We start from the raw sequence: 21,438 nt of genomic DNA, 5'->3' as shown, positions 1-21,438 counted from the left end.
GGTCTCACTCACAGCACAGCATCCTCGTCACAGACAGTACAACCCATGACCAGCAAACTTTCTCACTTATGGTTTTCTCTGTGTCCTGCCCTCATGGAAAACAGAAGGCAACCACAAAGTTCACTGTAAGAACTCTAAGACGTGAATCTGCGTCTCATACTTCTGAAGCAGGAACCCTGTCCCTGGGGGGAGTCCACTCTGGTCGCCACTGCATTCTCTGCACAACAGGCCTTCAAAACCTCTCGGTGGACGCCCAAACCCGGCTTCACGCACACCTGCGCAGGGGACACGGCAGGCCGGGCTGCCTGACGAAGCGCCACCTACCCCATTCCAGCCGGCCTCAGCACCAAACTGCTCTTAGAAACCGGACAGTTCAAGAGGCGCAGGGCTGCAGGAGACTGGATTTTCTGAGTTTGGGGGTGGGGGAAGAGCAGAACACACACATATTTTAGGGCAAAAAATGCCCCCAACCCTCTGTGACTCTTCAAAATATTTGCCCATATGATGAAATACTTACTGGCCTAAAATGTGCCTTCTGATCTGCTATTTCAGAAGCATGAATCACGAATTTCCAGAACACACTGTGAGCCTTGTGCCGGGTGCCGCCGACAAAAGAACACCAAGGCCAGAGCGCCAGCAGCTCTCCTGGAGACACGGGCCGTAAACAAACAACTAGCGTCCCGCACAATGAGGGCTTTCAGCAGAGCAGAAGCCAGGGCAGGAGGGCACAGAGCCAGGGAGCCATCAGGGCGGCCGCCCACCGCAGCCCCGCGGTGTAAGAAAGGACCTTCCTCTTCTCCGTGCGCTTTGCAATTTCTTCATCCAGTCCTCATTATCTTCTTCCAAGTGAACAGCAGCCCAGGCCATCTACACACTAAATACTTCAAATCGTCACCAGCTCGGCAGCACTCATCCTAGTCCTCCATGAAGAACCACACAGTGCCTGAGCCGTCCCAGGGTTTTCTGGCCACAGTGTTTCCTTCAAGACCCCTGGCCTCTGCATAGCCAACTAAAACTGCATCACATTTTCTGTTCAAAAGTCTTATTTTTTTAAGACTTTTTAAAAATTTATTTGAGAGAGAAAGCATGAGCAGGGTAAAGGGTAGAGGGAGAAGCAGGCTCACCGCTGAGCAGGGAGCCCCATGTGGAACTCGATCCCAGGACCCTGAAATCATGACCTGAGCTGACGCCAAATGCTTAGCCAACTGAGCCACCCAGGCACCCTCTATACAAAAGTCTTACAGATAAAAGCCAAATGAATGAATGACACTATTATGAGAAATTCACTTTATTAGATTCTTTCAATGTTATCCAAGAAATGTTATCCAAGAAAGTACCCTGTGCACTTGAAAGGAATGGGAAAAAAAAAAAAAAAAAAAAAAAGAAAGGAATGGGCATAAATATAAAGTTGCAAAATGAACAAAAGAAGTTGATTTTCCAACCAGGAGATAATGGTTTGTTGTCTTTGAATATTAAAACAATTTTTAAAATTTCTGATAGCCAGAGCTCAAAGGGAAATGGAGCAGACCATCTAATTTGGATCAAAGAAAGAATATAAAAGGGCTTTTTCCCCTAAATACTGAAAAACCAAATCAAATCACCCCTTTTTTTTAAAGGACTTTATTTATTTATCTGAGAGAGGGAAAGAGAGAGGGAGAGCAGGCATGTGCACAAGCCTGGGGAGGGTCTGGGGGAGAAGCAGGCTTCCTTCCCATTGACTAAGGAGCCGGACGCAGGACTTGACCCCAAGACCCTAAGATCATCATCTGAGCTGAAGGCAGACACCTCACAGACTGAGCCACCCAGGCGCCCCCGAATCATCTTTTTTTTGATAATACAAGTAGAAGCACTGTTACAGGGTTTCTTACATCCTTACTAAGTAAGAGCTCGGAACACAGTAAAGTGTACCTCAAAGAAGGTACTCACGCAGACACTGAAACACAGGAGAAAAGATAACTTCTCCTTCTATCAGGTTTAAAGACATTAAAGAAGAGGACTTACTGTTCTGCTCTTGGTATCACAGAGAGGTTAGTCCCCAAAACAAGGCCTTCCAGGAAAAACCACTTGAATGTGATCTCTTATACAAAATCCCAGAACTAACTCAAATAAAAGGTTTTCAGAAATTTCAACAACTGTTTCACAGCTCAGAAAGCTACGGCCTCATTCGGCTGGAGCAGGCCGTTTCTAGGTCAGCCCCCAGCACAGCAAAGACCCCGTCATCAGCCATCTAGCCAGAAGGGGAGCACTCACCCCTAAAAAGTGTGCGCCTGACTTTATTTTCTATCTTTAAAGGAATATACACGGGTACCTTAAGTCTCTTTTCTCGGTTTTTACTTTTCTTAATAGTAACAAGCTATTCCATTTGTTTGGGGAAAGTGCCACACTTTGTACATCCTCTTACCATTATAAACTCCCTTATCCTTATCCTTCCAATTCCAAGTGACTCCTAGGCGCCACAAAGAAACTTAGAAGCCCACTGCCTGAAATACCATTTTGGTCGTCCGAGGCATTCAGAATGGGGTGTGCAATAAAAATAGTACAAGGGTGTGACAGACAGGCACCCCAGTTCCTCCTTCCATGGGTCTACTCGCACGATTACTGCTGAACCAGGGATAAGAGTCGGCCACGACACCACACACGGAAAAGGTCTTCCCAAATCCCTAGAGTAGCAGCCAACTAGGGTCTGCAGGCTGCACAGCTCTTACCTGCCCACAGAGGGGGCACGTGGAGTCCACTCATCCCACCCAGCGACCTCCCTTCTTTCTCTTGTCTGCTGCTGCCAGGACCTTCCCTACTGAGAAGACCAGAGTCTGCCCCCCCAAATATGCCTCTTTGGCCCAAGGGCCAGTGTGAGCCAATTATTTGGAAAAACAGTGGACACAGAAGCAGCTCAGAAAACAGAGAAGTTACCCTTTCGTAAGGGAAATGTACACGTACAAAGGAAATCTCCATTCGCAAGGGTGTCTCCCTCTAAGTACCAGGAAGAGAAGGATAAAAAAGAAAACTCACAGAAGACCCTTACCCACTGAGAGGCAACCTTATCCTTGGCTCGCTATACTTTTCCTGATCACCTTCCCATCACCCGCCCTCCACACCTGGCTTTGTTTGAGCTGAGGACGGTACGTAAGCCCAAATTTAGTCACTTCTGTGAGCCACTCTTCCCGTGTACATATGAGATATACACATTAATACACTGCTTTTCTCCTGTTGATCTGTCCTTTGGTACTGGGGCCCTAGCTGAGAACCTAGAAAGGGAACCTAGAAGGCAGAAGGACAAGATTTTTTTCCTCCCCCACACTCATCACCCAAAGCTTCCAAGAAACTTCTGGGGTGCCCTGCCGGTAACAATCCCAGTGTCTCCACTCACCGAGCACTTGGGATGTGCCCAACCTCAGCCTAGTCCTAGCGAGAGCAAGGTAAGGTGGGCACTATTCCCCCAATCTCACAGAGAGGACAAAGAAGATCAGAGAGGAAGGGTGAGAAACCAGCTTGCAGGTGGCACAGCCAGGACTGCAACCCAGATTCTGCGGCCAGATTCAGGCGTGAGACTGAATTACTCACACTCATGTGTGTAGTTAAACTTTGTGTCCACTCCAAGTATTTTTAAAAGCCATACAAATGCTAGAGCTTTGCTTTCCACATTACCTCCAACAATCCTCCCCAAAATCGGTTACTGGGAAGATGGCTTTGACGTCTTCCACCTCAGACAGGTCCATCCATCTTTTCCTAGGGCTACCTGGTTCAGGTTTGGATGTCCCGCACTTGCTACAACCGCGGAATAGACGGGTAACTGATTTCTTTCAGCGTGAGAGCCACTGAGTACGTCAGCTTGCGTGGGAATCCACTGAGTGCCATCACTATCCTGGTACTGAGTTAGCTGCCAGGACCGTCTGCTCAGCACCGTCTCGGGGGAGCTCCAAGTGTGCTGGGGAATCCCAAAATGCCCACTGACAAGGGAGATCGATGCCATATACACCCAAAGAATGAGATATTGAGGGGCACCTGGATGGCTCAGTCATTAAGCATCTGCCTTCGGCTCAGGTCATGATCCCAGGGTCCTGGGATCGAGCCCTGCCATTGGGCTCCCTGCTCCGAGGGAGATCTGTTTCTCCTTCTCCCAACCCCCCTGCTTGTGTTCCCTCTCTCACTGAGTCTCTCTCTATCAAATAAATAAAATCTTTAAAAAAAAAAAAAGAGCAAATGAGATACTGATCTTGACAAAAAGACGTATGGAGCCTGAGTACAGTGAACACAGGCTCTTGTTAAGGAAACTAACATCTCCATGTCATATTCTAAGCACAGAAACATCAGGCAACTATTAAAACCTCCCTGGAATCTTTGACAAAGTAAGACGGTGAAAAATAAATGGAGAGAATTTCCTCCAAGAAATTCTTTCACTTTACTTTGGGCTTACATTCTTTTTAAAATTTGACAGAAACAGCACAGGTCAGGATTGCAGGGTTGTTGTTGTTGTTTAACTCAAAATTTTGTAACAACGAATTCCTCTTTTTTTTTTTCCTTTATATACTAGTGCTCCTTTGCTGTGGTTTTTGGCGTAGTGAGTCCGCGGTACTCACGAAGTCAGTAAGTGTGCAAGGACTACAGCACGAGGTTCTGGGAAAGGGCAGTGCACCAACATGTCTGATAAATCCACAGGCTTCAAATCTGAACACAAAATTGAGTAACAGGAAGATTCCCCGTTTGGCTCGCAGCTCGTCTGAGTCATCAGTTGTCAACATACAATATTTAATTTCCTCAGAGGCTTTTAAAAGTTCATTATTTCTGAATGCGTTTACACACATACCTAAGTATATGTTCACACAAGTTCTTAATTATTTTCCTTGTAGGGAATAATAATAGCTATTCATTATTATGTAAACCTGTTAAAAAAAAACACAGTCTTGAATAAAAAACATGAAAGATACGTAAGACGTTGTACATATATAGGCACATTTATATGAATCAAATAGGGAAAGGGGGAAAATAGAAAGGCTTTAATAAATACATAGCTAAATGAACCATGGCACATTTAATATGAAATCCTGTATTCCTGTGAAAAAAGAGACAGTTATCTGTATTTTACAGGAACTTCCATGATGAATTAAAAACTCTGAAAACCACAAATTGCGCTCCCTTACACACTCAAACCCTCTCACACAACGTACCTATCTGTCTATCTACACACATGCACACACAGTGAAAGTCCCCAAAGCCATGCAACGGGAAGTGGTTACCCCTGGGGCCGGAAGGGGGATGGCGGAGAAGACGGTCCAAGGGACTTTGTCAGCACGGTTCAAATCTTTCAGGAGATGTACTCATGGGTCACTTGCAGAACAAAAAACAAGTTAAAATAAACCATTTGGCATCCTAACAACTTGCCAAATGGACCTGGGCTCAGCATGTGAAGTAAACGTATGTAAAGTGAAGCAATGTCAAATTTTCCTAGTAAATCAGCGTTAGCAAAAAAAAGTGTTCAACACTAGTGAGGATCAGGTAAAACATCTGCCATCCTGTACCGAGATCGTAAAATGCTTCTGCCCTTTGACCCAGCTCCGCTGAAACCTCAAGGAGATAATCAGAAATCGGGATAAAATTTTATGTATCAACGTTGATCATCACTCTTCACTACTAGAAAATGCAAAAGTACCTAATGGATCAACTACTGGGAAGGGTTTGAGAAACTAGGAAACAGCCACATGGTAGAACAGTATGCAGCCATTATGAACTATACTCAGGCAGAAATCATTAGGATATTGAAGAAAGCAGGATACCAAAATGTTCTTGCAAGCATAATGCGACACACAGACACGCACACGTAGAAAAGGAATCGGCAAGATGCGCCAAGTAAGCGGACAGAGCACTGGTGGTGTTCTCCCAGCTCACGGAAGCATGCAGATACTGCTCAGGGAGGCACTTAAGAGAAACAATATTGTCTTAAAAAGTACCTCGTCATGGGGCGCCTGGTGGGCTCAGTGGGTTAGGCATCTGCCTTCGACTAAGGTCATGATGTCAGGGTCCTGGGATCCAGCCCCAGGTCAGGCTCCCTGATCAGCGGGGAGTCCGTTTCTCCTCTTCCCTCCCACAACACACTGCTCCTGCTCTCTCCCAAATAAATAAAATCTTAAGAAAAAAAAAAAGTCTTTTGTATTTGTGTCCCGGCCATTGCTAAGAAACAGGCCTGCGCTGGTTCTGAAGAGGGTCTGTCTGGAGCAGCTCAGTGGAGGGAGAGGTGCGGCCCCGTCTGATGGAGCAAAGAACACTTGGCGGCCCCGGAGATATTCAGGGGATATCCTGAAAGATACTCCTGCTCCTGTCCATCTGTGCACCAGTGTGCGTGTGGGTGGGACAGGACGGCCAGCTCCCTGGGATCCGCGTCGTGACATCAGCGCCCCCAGCGGACCCTGGACCCTATGGAGGGGGTGCTCGGCAGGTCTCTCCTCTCTCACGGCCCCCACGTCGGCATCGTCACGAAATGCTCCTCGCGTCGGTGCACAACTACAGGAGGCTGTGTTCTCAGTGCTCCCATCAGGGAGGAAAGAGAAGGACGGCTCCTCCCCCAGCATCTCTCACCGGGCTTCCCCATGTCTGTGACTGCACCCGGATCAGGACAGGTTAGCCCGAAGAACAAAGGGGCGTCTGGACATCGAGCTCCTCCCTGAAGCTGCCTCGCGGGTGCCATGCCACCATCTCTTACAGGGCTCTTTGGTGGGGCAGAGGGATGCTTTAATAAAGACTTTATTTTTCAAGAATGTTCTTTTCACTGCTCTCCCGGATGGGTCCGATGTGATGAAAACAGGAAAATGTCTCTGTTCCTGCTGAAGTCAGACAAGTGCACCCTTGTATTCCCGGGGTCATTTGACCTATTCTGGTGCCCTTCCTTCCAGCAGGGCCACAGAGGAGGGCCTGGCCGAGTGTCCAGGCCTCACGCTGGGGGCTGCGGGCAGGAGGAAGGGAGCCCCGCATTGCATGATGGCCTTCAGGAGGCCGGATCTCCAGTCGGCCCCCCAGAGGCCTGGCTGTGCCTGACGAAGGCTGCTGCTCCCGTCGATGGAACGCGCACTGTCGGCGTGATCCTGACGTTGGGCTTCGTGGACTTTCCACGTTCGTCACTGACACATCTTTTTCTAGACTAAAGAAAAGTCTAGAATTTTCTTGACCAGAGGCCTCTACAACTTTTACTGAAAACACCTCCTGTGTATATTCTCCTTCTACAGCCCCAGTCTCTGGCTCCCATGGAGCCAAAGAGGCACAAGTCTGTAACCCCCAAGACATGGGAAGCCTGACTTCTGAGGCTCACCCCCCACACAGTGACAGTCCCAGAGAGAGTGACACCAGCCCCACCCGCACCGGCAACAAGCCTGAACGCACACTTCCGGGCTCAGCAACAGAGCCGGGCACATGGGGAAGTTGGCATCTCTGGGGCCTGGGGGTATGGGGGGAGCCACCCCCGGCTCACAAGCCCTCCAACCTACGCAGCCCTCCGTCCAGCACAGGGGAAACAGGGCCCAGGACTGCGGCCAGGGGTCAGCGGCCGCCACCGTGCTCCTCCCAAGAAGAAATCGGGTGGAAATCCTGAAAAACCCACTGTTTTGTTAACAAAATCTGTGAAGGAAGGTTCCATCTGATAATATATGCTCTATGAAGGGAGATTAGAAGAAAGGGGACACGCAAGAATACAATGATGCCTTTCTTGCCAACCTTTGTCATTCGAGGTTTTTTTAGAGAAAGCAGCATCCTAGGGAGTCCCCACAGGCTGCTTATCACCCACCCAGACTGACACTTCTTATCTCTCTGTCAACTCCATCCTCACCTGAGTGTTCCCAGAGCAGTGAGCACGCCCCACATCCGGGAAAAGATTCCAGATTTCTCGGAGTGCCTCGCCCACAGACAGGGCGCACTCACTCACAGAGTAAAAATCCTTACAAGAAAAAGAAAACTCCAGAGCTAACTACATTTAGCAAACTCAGGGTTACCAGACCCAAAAGCCGGCCTGGCTTCCAGAGCCTCAGCGAACTAAACATGAGATGTGGGGGGCCCAGAGGCTGCCGGATGTGCTCACCTGTGTCCTCACACAAACCCGTGTGTCCCTTACCCGTCTCTCTGAATGCCGTGGTGCCTTCTCATAATCATATCCAACAGACTTTATTCTAAGAAATGCTGCTGCAAAGCATTTGCTTACAAGACCTAAATTCTTTTTTAAGATTTTATTTATTTATTAGAGAGAGAGTGAGCACGCGCATGAGAGGGGAGAAGGTCAGAGGGAGAAGCAGACTCCCCATGGAGCTGAGAGCCCAAAGTGGGGCTCGATCCTGGAACTCCACGATCGTGACCAGAGCCAAAGGCAGTTGCTTAACCGACTGGACCACCCAGGCACCCAAGATCTAAATTCTTAACAGGCTGATTCACAGAGACAGCTCTGCAGCCTCACCTTGTGAATGGGAAGCCCCTCGCGGACGAGGCCTGCAGCTGGAAACCTGACTCATCTGGGAGGTAGGGATGTCCCCTGAGACTCTCACCTCTGATTTAGCTGCTTTGTAGGCGAGGGAGCCAAGCCCAGGCTCCGTGGGTGTTCCCCAGCCTGGGAGAGACAGGGGTGTACAATGTTGCAGTGCAGGCTTTCCTGGGAGTTTCCAAGCAGGAAACTGAAGTTCGTCTTGTAGTATTAAGGTATTAGACTGACAATACTGATGTGACATCACCCGAGGCTTCCCCCACCCACATTCATTCCCGATAATCACAACCCTCGCTTCCTGGTGCCTGAGATCAACTACTTCCAAACAAGATGTGAGCACCTCATAGCTCCTTAGAATCCCAATACCGGGACTATCTGGATTTAAAAATGATTAAGTACAGGGGCACCTGGGTGGCTCAGTGGGTTAAGCGTCTGCCTTTGCCTCAGGTCATGATCTCAGGGTCCTGGGATCAAACCCCCGTCGGGCTCCCTGCTCAGCGGGGTACCTGCTTCTCCCTCTCCCTCTGCCTGCTGCTCCTTTGCTTGTGCTCTTAGGCTCTCTCTTTCTCTCTGACAATAAAATCTTTTTTAAAAAATGATTAAACATTAAAATATTTGGATAAAAGTTCGTCCCTGAGATCATGCTTTTATTTAGTGTATGAAGCTGTCTTAATTACAAAAATTATGATACGTGTCCATGTTAGACATTCTAAGTAGGAAACGCCTGAGGAAGAATTCCGGGTCCCTGGAGTTTGGCCACTTAGAGCTAATCCACCTGAAGCTTCAGACTAAGGCCTTTCCAGGACTTTCCTTCCATGTTTACAGTTTATTTACTGAAGTGTTACTATGTTCCTGTATGCTCCCTACAGGCTATTTGTCCTACACTGTACCTCATGTCAATACTTTCCATCCCATCGTTGTCATGGTAACAGCACCTTCATTCACTAAGCGTTCTCAGAGCTGAACCTCTGGACACAGCAGTGCCCATTTCCTTAGAAAGTACTCGGAGGAGCCGGCTCACTGAGTCACAGGAAGGACACGTCCCTTCACTGTGGCCACAGGAGACCTCGTGGGAAACGGCTGAGTCACGTCAGCCCACACTGTTCTCAGCTGTCTGTGGCTGAACTTCCCCGGTCTGTCTCTGCCACCCTCACTGTGAACCTAACTCTTATCTAGTTTCCAAGATACTCAAACTCTCTAGTATTCGGGGATATACTTAGTTCAAGAAGCTATCTGGCTTATTAGCATAACCTCTGAGTCCTTTCTTAAAATAAGGTCTGAAGCCATCCTGTCTGTTCATCCTTTTCCGTTCCTAAATGATGAGCCACCGTCCTTTCTCCGACATCTCTAACTCAGGGACTGATACGGACCAGCACATATTCCGGAACCCTGCTTGGATCCCATCTGATCCTTAGTCCAAACCTTCTTTTCCTCCCCACGGGAGCTGCAGGGGTCACACAGTGACTCCAGAAGGCTTGTGCGCCCCAAATCCCAAACCTCGTAGTACTAAGAGCAGTCACTGGGCGGGTGCCAGGGCTAAAATCCCAGGTCCTCTGCTGCCACTCCTCTCACGATGTGACACCTAATGGACTCGGCAGCACCACGCGCCCGGGGACAACAAGCAGCCAGTGTCTCTGAATAGGGACAGGAGCAGCCACTCAGGATTATTCTAGCTCATAACTCTTGTCTACACCATGCCCTCTGGAAGGGTGAAGCAACACCGCAGAAGCCCAGAGGAACAGAACCGTCACCGGCCGAGCACAGCTAGCCCCCAGGAAGTGGGCTTCAGCCACTTGTCTATTTCCCCAGCACGTGATTAACCTCATCGGTGTCTATGGAGCCACACGGGTTCGTTATGGACCACATGGCGAGCCTAGTCTCAAGGAAGCGCCGGACAAGATACAGAGCTTCTCATGGGGGACAAGTCTTCAGTGTGTGGGACTGTCCCCAAGACCGAGGGGCACTCAGCATCCCACACGGTCACAACATTAAATGCTCATACACACACCCCCACTGTCATCGGGACAACCACACATGTCCTCACAGGGTTCTAGACGCCCACGGGGGGAGGGGGGGGAAGCAGGGGTAGACACTATCCCCCAGTGGGAACCCTTCCTTCTCCTGGGTGAGCTGGAACGGACACTCGGCAGATGACAGAAAACCAAACTAACCCAGATACAGAATTGTGCAGGGCAAGCCGTGAGTCCCATAAAGATTACAGGAGACCGGGAAGGTGGAGGCACAGAGCAGGCTGTGGTATGAATGAGGGGAGGGTAGCGGGTAGCTTCTCACGGGTCCGGTCCAGAGTTTAAGTTGGCCATGAAATGGTTTCTCATCGACTTGCTGGGTTTCCTCTGCTTTAAGCTGATCACATAAGCAAACTCCAGGACCCCACTTTCTACACACTTGGCAATGCCAACCGCTGAAAAACACTTACTGCTGCTCCCCACGTCCTGGGCGTCCAGGGAGGGCGGCGTCTGGTGAGTCTTGGTGAAGGTGAAGGACAAGGCGGCCCTCCCACAGCAGAGGCTCTGCCCTTCCCTGTAGGACCCAGGAGGCCAGCCCCCTGCCCGGCTCCCTTCCGCCCACTGCAGCTGTGGTCAAAGCACCATTGTTCCCAAGAGGCCCAGAGAACAATGCCCCTTGTTGATCTTCTCTGCTCCAGCTGAACAAGGTCACTGGCTAGTTCAGCCTCAGCCACTGCCAACCTCCCCGCCTCTCACCGCACAGCGCTGGCAGGGCTGTTTCCTGTCGTCAGCTCGTCAGCTCTACGTGCAGGTGAGCCTGCACAGGGCAGTGAACGAGCCACCTTGTAGAGATCCTGTTGAAAACTGACGCCCGAGAGACCCTTGGGACTGAGGTCCTGAAACTTCTAGAACTTTAAAATGCAAAAAGCTCAGTTAAAATGCAGACTTCTGGCCCTGATAAAGTGAAGCTGTGGGAGCAGGAAGCCACAATTTCACCCCTGCCCAGTGTCCCTGAAACAGGTGACCCACCGGGGGCCTCTGTGAGGAGCTGCCACAGTCACAGACCCAGAAATTGAAAACAACACCTTCCTGACATTCGACCTTGTCTCCCTGAAATGTATGCTTCGCTAGCAAATGGAAAACTAAACATCTAGTAAACATAAAAGAGAAATAAGAGATCAGCCTAATTCGGAAAGAAAATTAGTCAAGTCCCTACGCTCTTGCGTAGCCAGACAAGTGCAGTTTGCCCTCTAGTTTCCACGGAAGGGTGGGTAGCTGCCCACGTGTCCTATCAAAGCACACTGTATGTAACTGTAGCCCCTCCCACTTGAACAAGCGTTCAGTAATTTCGAAATGCTTTCCTACTGTATCACCAAGAAAGATGATCTCACCTAACCATCGGATTATCTACACCTGCCTGACGGGCCACGTGAAGAGTCAACACGACTGTCTGGAGAACCATACAGGAAGCATCTGGAATGTTCTGCCTTCTTCTGCTAGACAGAAATGGCAGACAGGTCTCATGCCAGCTCAGACACGCAGACCAGACCCAGCCGCCCAGAGTGCAGCCCCAGGAAAGCCAGCCCAGGGGAGGGGAGCAGTGGTACATCCACAGGGCCTGTGGGGAGCTCGGGTGAGACAGGTGGTGGCATCTGGGCCCACGTTTACTGGACGTGCCACCGCTCAGAGTACCCAGAAGCACTTAAAATGCTCCTAAACATCACAGCTCCCATTTCTGCCCTCACCACATATGACGAAGGCTCTGCCACATGCTGGGTGGTACGCTAGGACTCAGGACACACCCGAGCATGGTGAGTGTCACCAACGGAAACAGAGCAACGTGAGGAGGCGACCTCGACGCTACAGCTTTCCCTGACAGACGGGTGCTTCAGGGGAGACCCGGAGAAAGAAGGGCAGTCAGCAAAATCTTAAGGAGGAGGGAGGAAAGTGGAAGTGAAGGGCTCCCTGGGGAACCGGTACCCAGCCACCACAGAAGGCCTCCCGAGAGGAAGAGAGACGGGCAGTGCTGGGGACGGCGGGCTCCAGCCAGGCCACGCGGGGCTCTGAGGCGGTGAGACTCAACTCCAGCAGCCGACAGAACAGCCGGGGGATGGAGGTGTGTGTTCTATCTGGGGTTGTGGGGGGCAGTGAATTACTAGATCTGCATTTTCAGAGGGGAAGCTCTAGAGCCTCCTAACTGCACCAGGAGGACGGCAACGGGAAGGGGACAAGTGGGGGGACCTGGGATGCTTTCTGGAGGCACGACCACCAGCAGCTAGATCTGGAAACCACACAGGGCAGGACAGACAGGGACAAGACTGAAACCCGCTCTGGCTGAGTGCTTGGGACGTTCCCACGGCCACCCCACAAGGCAGCAGACCAGCCAGGGCAGAGAACGTCTGAGAAGGCATAAGATCTGAAAATCCAGGGGCACAGGCACGGAGGAGGAGGAGCCCGAAAACACTCACTCACTACCTTCTGCTCTCCGGTCTGGCTGCATTTTACACTAGCTACGCTGTTACACCTGTAAAGGCTTCTTCCAACAGAGACATGATCCCGTAAATCTGATTTTCTAAATTACAGCACTTACTGCAATTTTGTATCTCTCGTAACAACTTAATTCACGCAACCAGAAAACTCCTGCTACTGAAAGCATTTCCTAAAGATTCAGCCTTTTCCAGCCTTGTTAAACATGGCACACCAACAGAATTTCGTCTTTCTTCCGTGATCCCCACATCAGCGGGGAGGGCCCAGCCTGGATCGTGGCCTTGAACCCCGGCCTGCCCAGCCCCAGGCTGTGTGGACGGTGAACACCAGTGCAGCACGCGGCATCACCCGTCATCCTGGAAGCGGCCCTTCACGGACACAACATCAGGACGGGGGCTCCGATCTCAAAACCAACAACCGAGCCACCCAGGCGCCCCTCAAGTACATCTTTAAACTAAAACATTTTTTCACTTGATTTGATTCCAAATGCCTTTTAAAGCCTAAAAAGGAAATGTGAAAGAAAAACATCAAACTCAACACTGACTTAAGGGGGAACAACAGAAGAGAATGGACTTCCTCAGAGACACTCCAGGGGAGCCACCCCCAAACCTCCCGCACAGCCTCCAGGACCAAGTCGGAACCTGTTCTGCTGAAGAGACCATTGTGAGGACAAAAACAGTCCTTAGGGGGCGTAGGTGATGTGCAGACGTGCCGACAGGATGTGCAGGAACAGACAACAGAAATGGCAGGAGGGGACAGTTCCCGAAGGCCGGGGCTGCCTGACGCCTTTGTGAATGGACCTGCTCACCTTCACAGCAACTCTGAGAGAACATTCCTTGTCCCTGGTTCACAAGTGAGGCCGCTGTAGCCCAGGAGAATGCAGGGCGAGCTCAGCCCAGCAGAGGGGCATGCGGCAGATGGCGTCAAAGCCCCAGGCAGCCCGAGCTCTCCTCGAGGCACTTCTAGATCAACCACAACACGAACTTACTCCAGAAAAGACAGCCGGTTTGCAAGTCTTCTCCACGTCATTTGCACAAGTTCCCATCTCTCAGACACATTTTCGGCCACATCTGAGCTCACTTTTTGCTCACATTCGTTTTTTTTCCTTAATAGAAAATTTAAATCAAAAGTGCTCGCCACAAAGCTGAGACAAACAATACAGTCTGACGAACTGCCAAGTGTAGCAAAAATGAAACAGATCCTTCCTGCAACCTGCAGTTCTGGAGCCTGCAGGGTTTTGAAAATGTGAAGGCGGAGAGAATAGAGAGGATGAGCGGGGTCCGTCCTGGCTGACGGCTGGCGCACCTGCAGCGCACGGCACCTCCATCGACAAGCTCAGTCCTGCAGGCCGCGAGCCCCGGGAAGCAGGACGCCTTCTCATTTGCCCCAAAGAGAAACACAGGACACGGGCCATTGACTTCCCTTTAGAGCTCATTCCACTGAAACTACCTTCATCTCCCACTTGTGCCTGGTAAATACTGTGGTTAAATTATTCATAGTTTCTGTCTGAAAGAGAGGAAGAGAGAAGCGAAATGCAGCCAGTCCTGATGGCTTTCCTCACTCTAGGGAGAAAACGGTGCACGTGTGCAGCATCATGAAAAATCAAGAACACGGGATGGGACTAGCTCTGTGGCTGACACGGCTGCGTCACTAACAAGCTCGGTCGCAGCAGTCAGGGCCCCTCTGCCACCGCCAGACGCGGGACACCCAGCATTACAGGCTCACAGACAGTGACCGTCCCCGCAGGGTCTTTACAGGTGTCCTCTCCAAGGGCTGCCTGGGTGGCTCAGTTGGTTCAGCGGCTGCCTTCAGCTCAGGTCACGATCTCAGGGTCCTGGGATCAAGTCCCACGTCAGGCTCCCTGCTCAGCGGGAAGGAAGCCTGCTTCTGCCTCTGCCTCTGCTGCTCCCCCTGCTTTACGTGCTCTCTCTCTCTCTCTGTCACTAATAAATAAAATCTTTTTAAAAATAAATAAATACCCTGAAATTACTCTTTAACGAGATGCTGTGTCCGCCCCAAAGTAGGGGATGCTATGTGGCAGTGAGCCCACCCGAGGCTCCCAGCGGACAGGAACGTGCCAGGGGCACACGAAGGAGGACGGTCTGGTTGACCAAGTGAAGGCACTCACAGGAGACGGAGGTGGACACAAGGCACGGCAGAGCTAGACGCTGTTTCTAGAGAACCAAACACACGAATCCCAGCAGCGGAGCCTGGCTGAACTAACAACACAGTCGGACTCGACCGCAGAATCAGCATTTGCGTCCAATACAGTCTCAGGAGTAAAAAGAGTGATATTAAGTGGTGCCTGGGTGGCTCAGTTGGTTGGCGGCTGCCATCAGCTCAGGTCGTGATCCTGGGGTCCTGGGCTCGAGCCCCGCATCAAGCTCCCTGTTCGGTGGGAAGCCTGCTTCTCCCTCTCCCACTCCCCCTGCTTGTGTTCCCTCCCACTGTGTCTCTCTGTCAAATAAATAAAATCTTAAAAAAAAAAAAAGTGATTTTCGAAGTTTAGGTCATACCGCAGTTTGCTAACTGTGCTTTTCTTATTACAAAATACGTACATTACAGTAGAATAGCACTTATCCCCCTAATTACAAGGGAAAGAAATGACAAGTTTGCAATGCCAGTGAGCAACGCCAGACTAGCACTCAGTGTCCCCAGCACGTTCCCTCTAAGAAGCGCGGCTCAGCCAGCATCTCTCTCTGCCGTCACTGATGTCAGAAGCACCGCAACTTTTCAAATAAAACACCACGCAATGAGGTCCAAGCAGGAAGCTCGAGCAGAAATAATTCTGAGATTAACTGGAGATTGCTAGGAAAACTACATTAAAATTCCCATTGCATCGACCTGACCGTCGCGATGTTCCATGGTGGGCAGACCTCACATCTGGCTTTGACTCTTTGCCAAGACAAGGAGACGCCACACATCAGTAACGACAAGGCAGCAGAGATGTTTCAAGACAACCTTTCTTTATTTTTATTAAGTTTATTGTTTGTAAGTGAACAAACTGTTCAGGCACTAATTCCGCTCGTTCCTCCCCCCTTGCACGCGGCCGTCGTTGGTGAGCGAACAGGGTTCCCGGAGGGTCCCGCCTGGCCTCGCTCTTCCCTCTGAGCAGTTTCGCAGGGAAGAAACCATAAACTATGCTCCCTCATTCTCATCTCTTTGTGGCTGCCCAACCAACGATCCCAGCGCACCCCTTCTCTTGGCTTTCCTACACCCCTGACGAACACGGAGTCAGGCCTGGCCGGGTTCGACAGCAGCGCTGCTGGCCCCCACCTTCTCCCCAGCCCTCCACTGCTCCAGACTCCCCCAGCGGCCAGCCTCTGCCTTCCAGAGGCACACCACCCGCTGCCAGCCCCGAAAGGTGCACCAACCTAGCGGGCCAGCTGGCCCCGCCGCTCCCTCCGCCACCCCCAGACTCCTTCTTCAACTTCCGCCTCTGCCTGGCCCCTATGCAGGCCTCCATGTCAGGGGCCTGCCTCGTTCCCCCACTTCATCCAGGCACTAGGAGTTTGTAAGATAGAGCCAGAGGCAGTCCGGCCCGACAGAAATTTCAAAATTCACCTTGGCCCCAGCTCCTTGGACAAGTGGCTGATTCTAGGGCTGGAGCGGGAATTACACAAGATGAGCCCGAAGCCTCTCGCAGGGCCAGAAAGAGCACTAACATGCACACACCTGTGCACACGCGCGCACACACGCACACACGTGGGAGCCTGTCTGAGGACTCAGGAGCCAGGTGCGAGAGCTCCCGAGAGCCAAAGCCAGGTCGACGGGGGCGTCAGCTAAGCAGCCATGAACGCTGCTGATGTAAGCGGATGAGCGATACGCTGCCCTCCAGAGCGGCGGCCTAACTCCCCAGTCCTTCCGGCTGCACCACACACAGTCACCTTCTTCCAGAGAGGAGCGTATGGGAAGGGAAAAACGAAGCCACTGGATAGTGGGACCCCATGACAAACACGAACTGACGCTATGTACTGGAGACGGGGGTGAAAATGGTGTTTCACCTCTGCGGTCTTGCTCAGTGGAACCCAGGGTCCCGATCTAACTGGGGGGACACATTAGACAAATCCCAGCTGAGACACGGTCTACAAAACATACGTAACACCTGAGTGGTTCTCCAAAGTACCACGGTCATCCAAAACAAACGTCTGAGGAGCAACCAGAGCCCAGCCACCCAGGAGGCTGAGGAGACAGATGTGCCGTCCTGATGGGGACCCCGTGACCCGGGGGGACACAAGGCAAACACCAAGGATATCTGAGTGAAAGACGGCTTCACTGACTCCCCCCGTATCCACAGCAGATCGCTAGTTACAACAAGCGAACACGCGGACGTGAGATCTAACGGTAGTGGAAGCTGGGTGTGGGGAACGTGAGAACGCCCTGTACTATCTTCCCGACTTTTCTCTGAATCTAAAACCGTTCTAAAACTAAGTTTATTTTTAGAAATTGTCTCTGGCTCCTTCATCTCCCTACCCCACAACCAGGCTGCAGTCCAAAACGTCTTTCTGCTCCCTCCTCTCCTGTCTTCAGGGCCACGGTCCTTCCTGGGCCTCATGTTCTCCAATCCATCCTCCACACACCCCTGAGGTAACACCTCCCAGATCAGGCCCTTCAACAGCTCCCACTTACCCAAATCAAGGCTGGTCAACTCTCCCTGCGTCGGCCCAGAGAGCATTTCTTTTAAGCTTCCCAACCCTACCCTACCTTACTCTGCCACACAGCACTCCAATAGCCATTTACAATATGCAAACAAGGGGCCGGTTTCAACAAAACTTTATAAACACAGGCGGAGGACTGGATTGGCCCCAAGGCTATACCTAGCATATCAATGCCTGGGCCTAGAAAGTCAAGTCCAAACCTTGGATGGACATTCGAGGCAGGAACCACACGACCCCTGAAGCTTCTCTCCTCCTTCTGTGGGTTATGGTAGCTGCTCCCACGAGGCTGCACTCCCCAATTCCCCTCCACCTGCAGGAGCAAGGGCCCCTCCTCCTTGAAGACTCACCCCGATCATTCCATTTAAGAACAGGTTTTCCCTTATCAAAACCTAGAGCACACCTGGACGCTACAACTCCCCTGGTACACCAGCTAAATCATTAAAAATCATCATATATTATTGCTCGACTTTGTGTATTTGTACAAGTTTTGTTCTTCCCAGTCAATTCCAAGCACGTTTAAGTTATTACATAACACAAAGTCAGTTAGGACACACTCCAGGCCTTCCAAGACCAGCGGACAGTCAGCACTTCCTAAAGCTCATTCACAGCTCTCAGCACACGCCAAGAGGGGCACCCTCCGCTCGGAAGTGTTCTGTAATCAACTAAGTCCAAGGGAGCCCGGGTTCAATGAAGTTAAGCAGCTTTCCTTGTCAGAGGAATTTCCAAGCCGGCACTGTGCGCTGTGAATCTCCTTAAGAGGGATATTTTACACATTCCATCTCAAATCTGTCTGGCTTGGCTAGGGGGTTTTTCCACATTTTTAGCATCCGTGTCCTGCGGAACAATTAGGAAACTGTTGAGATTAAGTATAGTACTACAAAGTAAAGTTCTCTTTCTTTTTTTTTAAGATTTTATTTATTTATTTGACAGAGAGAGAGATCACAAGTAGGCAAAGAGAAAGGGGGAAGCAGGCTCCCCGCTGAGCAGAGAGCCGGATGCGGGGCTCGATCCCAGGACCCTGGGATCATGACCTGAGCCGAAGGCAGAGGCTTAACCCACTGAGCCACCCAGGCGCCCCTCTAATTCTTTCTATATGTCACTGTGGTGGGCTGAATAATGCCCCCCCCAAAAAAAGATACCCAGTTCCTAATCCCTGCATTCTGGGATTCTGCATTCCCTTATATGGCAGAGAACGGAAGGGAAAGGGAAAGGGGAGGAGGAGAGAAGAGAACAGAGGAAAGGAAAAGGAACGGAGAGGAACAGGAAAGGAAAGGGACTTTGCAGGAGTGATTAAGTGAAAGATCTTGAGATGGGGAAATTATCAGGCAGGGTCCTAAATGCAATCAAAGGTATCCTAACAAGAGGGAGGCCCAGAGTGGTCAGCACCAGACAGAAGAAGGGGCCATGTGAGCAGAAGGCAGAGCCGGGAGGAATGTGCCACGAGCCCAGGAGCGGTGGCAGCCATCATAAACAGGAGGCGGCAATCAAAGCTCCTCTCCCGGAAACTGCAGAGGGTGCACAGCCTGCCCAGGACAACTGTCTGGGGGTTTCTGGCCTCCAGAACGGACAGAAAATAAATGTGTGCCGTTTAGGTTACCAGGTTTCTGGTAATTTGTTACAGCAGCCCCAACACAGGGACTGTGTCACACAGGAATCCGACATACCACACCAGTCAGGGTGCCATGCTCTTCGAGGACATTAAACAATCCCATATGCAGTCAAATCAGCCTTGTCCACTATTAGGTTGCAATGAGCCTGGACCAGTGAGGTTTCATCAGTCATTTACAGGGAAACAGTGTAAGTCAGTGCGTTAGGACTCTGGACCTGGAGTAAACCACCTGGCTTCACGTGCCAGCTCCAACATTTACTAGTTAATTACAGGGCCTTGGTCACATGTTTATCCTTACTGCGACTCAGCTGTCTCATCTGTAAAATGGGGCTATAAAGTTCCTTTGTGAATCAGATGAGGTCAAGTATACAAGATACTTCATACGGTTCCTGACATACAATAAACATTTGGGGCATGAAAACTACATCATGTTAATACATTACATTGTTACTGCTATTTAGAGGCCAAAAAAATCCACTTTCACCCCAAGCCAAATCTCATATTCTTTTATTCTCAGACTGACAAACTTACATCTTCACCCAATTTCTACCTTAGGACATTTGAAATTACCTCGGCAAGGTAAGGCACGTGGAAATGTTCATGCCTGCCTCCCTGAATCACAGCTTTTGGGTCTCCGACTTGATAAATTATGACAGCTGAAAGCTCCAAGACCCATACCTAATGTCAAGCATGAAATTCACGTCGCTCAGGAAAATGCCTAAAATCACTCTTCCAGAACGGGTGATCTCTATCAGTTAGGGCCAAGGGCCCCCCAAAAGCCCATTTTTTATGTTATTAAGCTGCTGATTCTGCATTCACTTGTCTTCCTCTTAACGTCTGGTTATGGTCAGAGCAATGGATGAGCTCATTCTGAGAGGCCCGAACACAGGAATAGAGGAAGACACCTGCAAACAGCAGAGCTGAAGGGTCTTGGTCTAATGCACACGAGTTCTCCGGTTGTCCATCTCCCAGCCACTCCGCTGCTCCTACTCCCCAGGGCCACCTAAGTGCCATGTGCTGCCACACCCAATGGCACAGCCAGCCGACCGGGGCGCCACGTGCCTGGTCATAAACACCGGGTCACAAAGTGCTTCAGACTCAGACCTCTGACTCAAACCCTGAAGAGCTTTTACTAAAATGGTAGCATCCCTGGGAAAGTCAGTGTTTTCTTTCCTGATGAGCAACACACTCCATTGGCCATTAGTTTAAAAGAGCCAAAGGAAAGGCTGACGTAAGAAGAGAGAAAGATTCTGAAACAGGATACATCCTTGCTGTTCTTCTGGGTGTCATGATCCAGAGTTCTGAAGAAAGCTGTGGCTCTGTAAGCTAATCTGGATATTCTCTAGAATCCTGGTGAAGTAGGATGGGCCTTGAAGCCTCACACGTGCAGAAGACACCAGCAGATATCACAAGCAAAATGACCAAGACCTCCTTGGGACACTGGAACTAAGAACCTCCAACAATGGTGAAAGCAGCCACCTTCCCTAGTGGGGGCACTAGGGCACAGGGTCCCGACTAACAGCGTAAGAGACAGAAGACAGATGGAGATCTCCCTTGCTTCAGTAAGAATCACAAGAGTTGCCAGGTCGCATAGGGCACGGATGAAAAGGAGTGACCTCAACACAACCAACAAATTTCCCAACCAGCCCACCCCCAATGCCAGCCGCCGTCACTCTGCCCTGCAAGCAGCAGCCACGAAGCTACAGCAAATGCCAGGAGGCAGCCAGCAGTTATGCCCACCAGACCTGAAAGGTCCGAAGTCACCCCTGGAGGCACAGAGAAAAGCAGGGACCTAGCAAGAAGCACAGAGAGTAGGGGTCTCAGAGCCCAGCTGGTGGGAATTCAGAATCAACACCAGGACTACAGCCCCAGCCATCCGACCCAGGCAAGTGAGGGGCTGTGGAAGCAGGGCTCACAGTAAGCAGTTATGGTAGAAACTACACCATTGACGGGGCTGCGGAAAAAAGGAAAATAAGTCACACTTCTGGCCACACTCAGGAGAGAACAACACTCACCGGGCGCTGACAGATACACAATCATACGCATACGTGTTAATAAACACACAAGGCCACGCTGTCCCGTCTGTCAGTCAGGGAAGGGCCATCTTGGGACACACCAAAACCTCAGGAAAGATTGCAAATTCAGAAAAGCGGGCTTAAACTAGCAAAACACTGAATGTTAGGGATTTTTAAGAAGCACCTTCTTTATTTTTAAATTTCAAAATAGAGGTGGTAAACTCAAACGCCCATGAGTCCAGGCACAGAC

At 50.6% G+C, this 21,438-nt stretch overlaps 1 protein-coding gene across 6 annotated transcripts in view; it reads right to left on the bottom strand.

Annotated features, from left to right (window-relative positions):
- The window catches only part of SGMS1 (sphingomyelin synthase 1), a 261,758-nt gene that overhangs the window by 188,286 nt on the left and 52,034 nt on the right, over nucleotides 1-21,438 (bottom strand). Inside the window, exon 1 of one of the 6 annotated variants that reach the window (XM_046028074.1) lies at nucleotides 10,890-10,905. The exons of the other annotated variants lie outside the window; for them this stretch is intronic. The gene's annotated coding sequence lies outside the window, so the exon portion shown is untranslated. Of the gene's footprint in view, nucleotides 1-10,889; nucleotides 10,906-21,438 lie in introns of those variants that run through there. 6 annotated transcript variants of the gene reach the window in all.

This window comes from Meles meles, chromosome 13 (genome assembly GCF_922984935.1).
Source record: "Meles meles chromosome 13, mMelMel3.1 paternal haplotype, whole genome shotgun sequence".
NCBI classification, from domain to species: Eukaryota; Metazoa; Chordata; class Mammalia; order Carnivora; family Mustelidae; genus Meles; species Meles meles.
The sequence above is the reverse complement of the archived record's forward strand: the minus strand, read 5'-3'. Positions and strand labels throughout refer to the sequence as shown.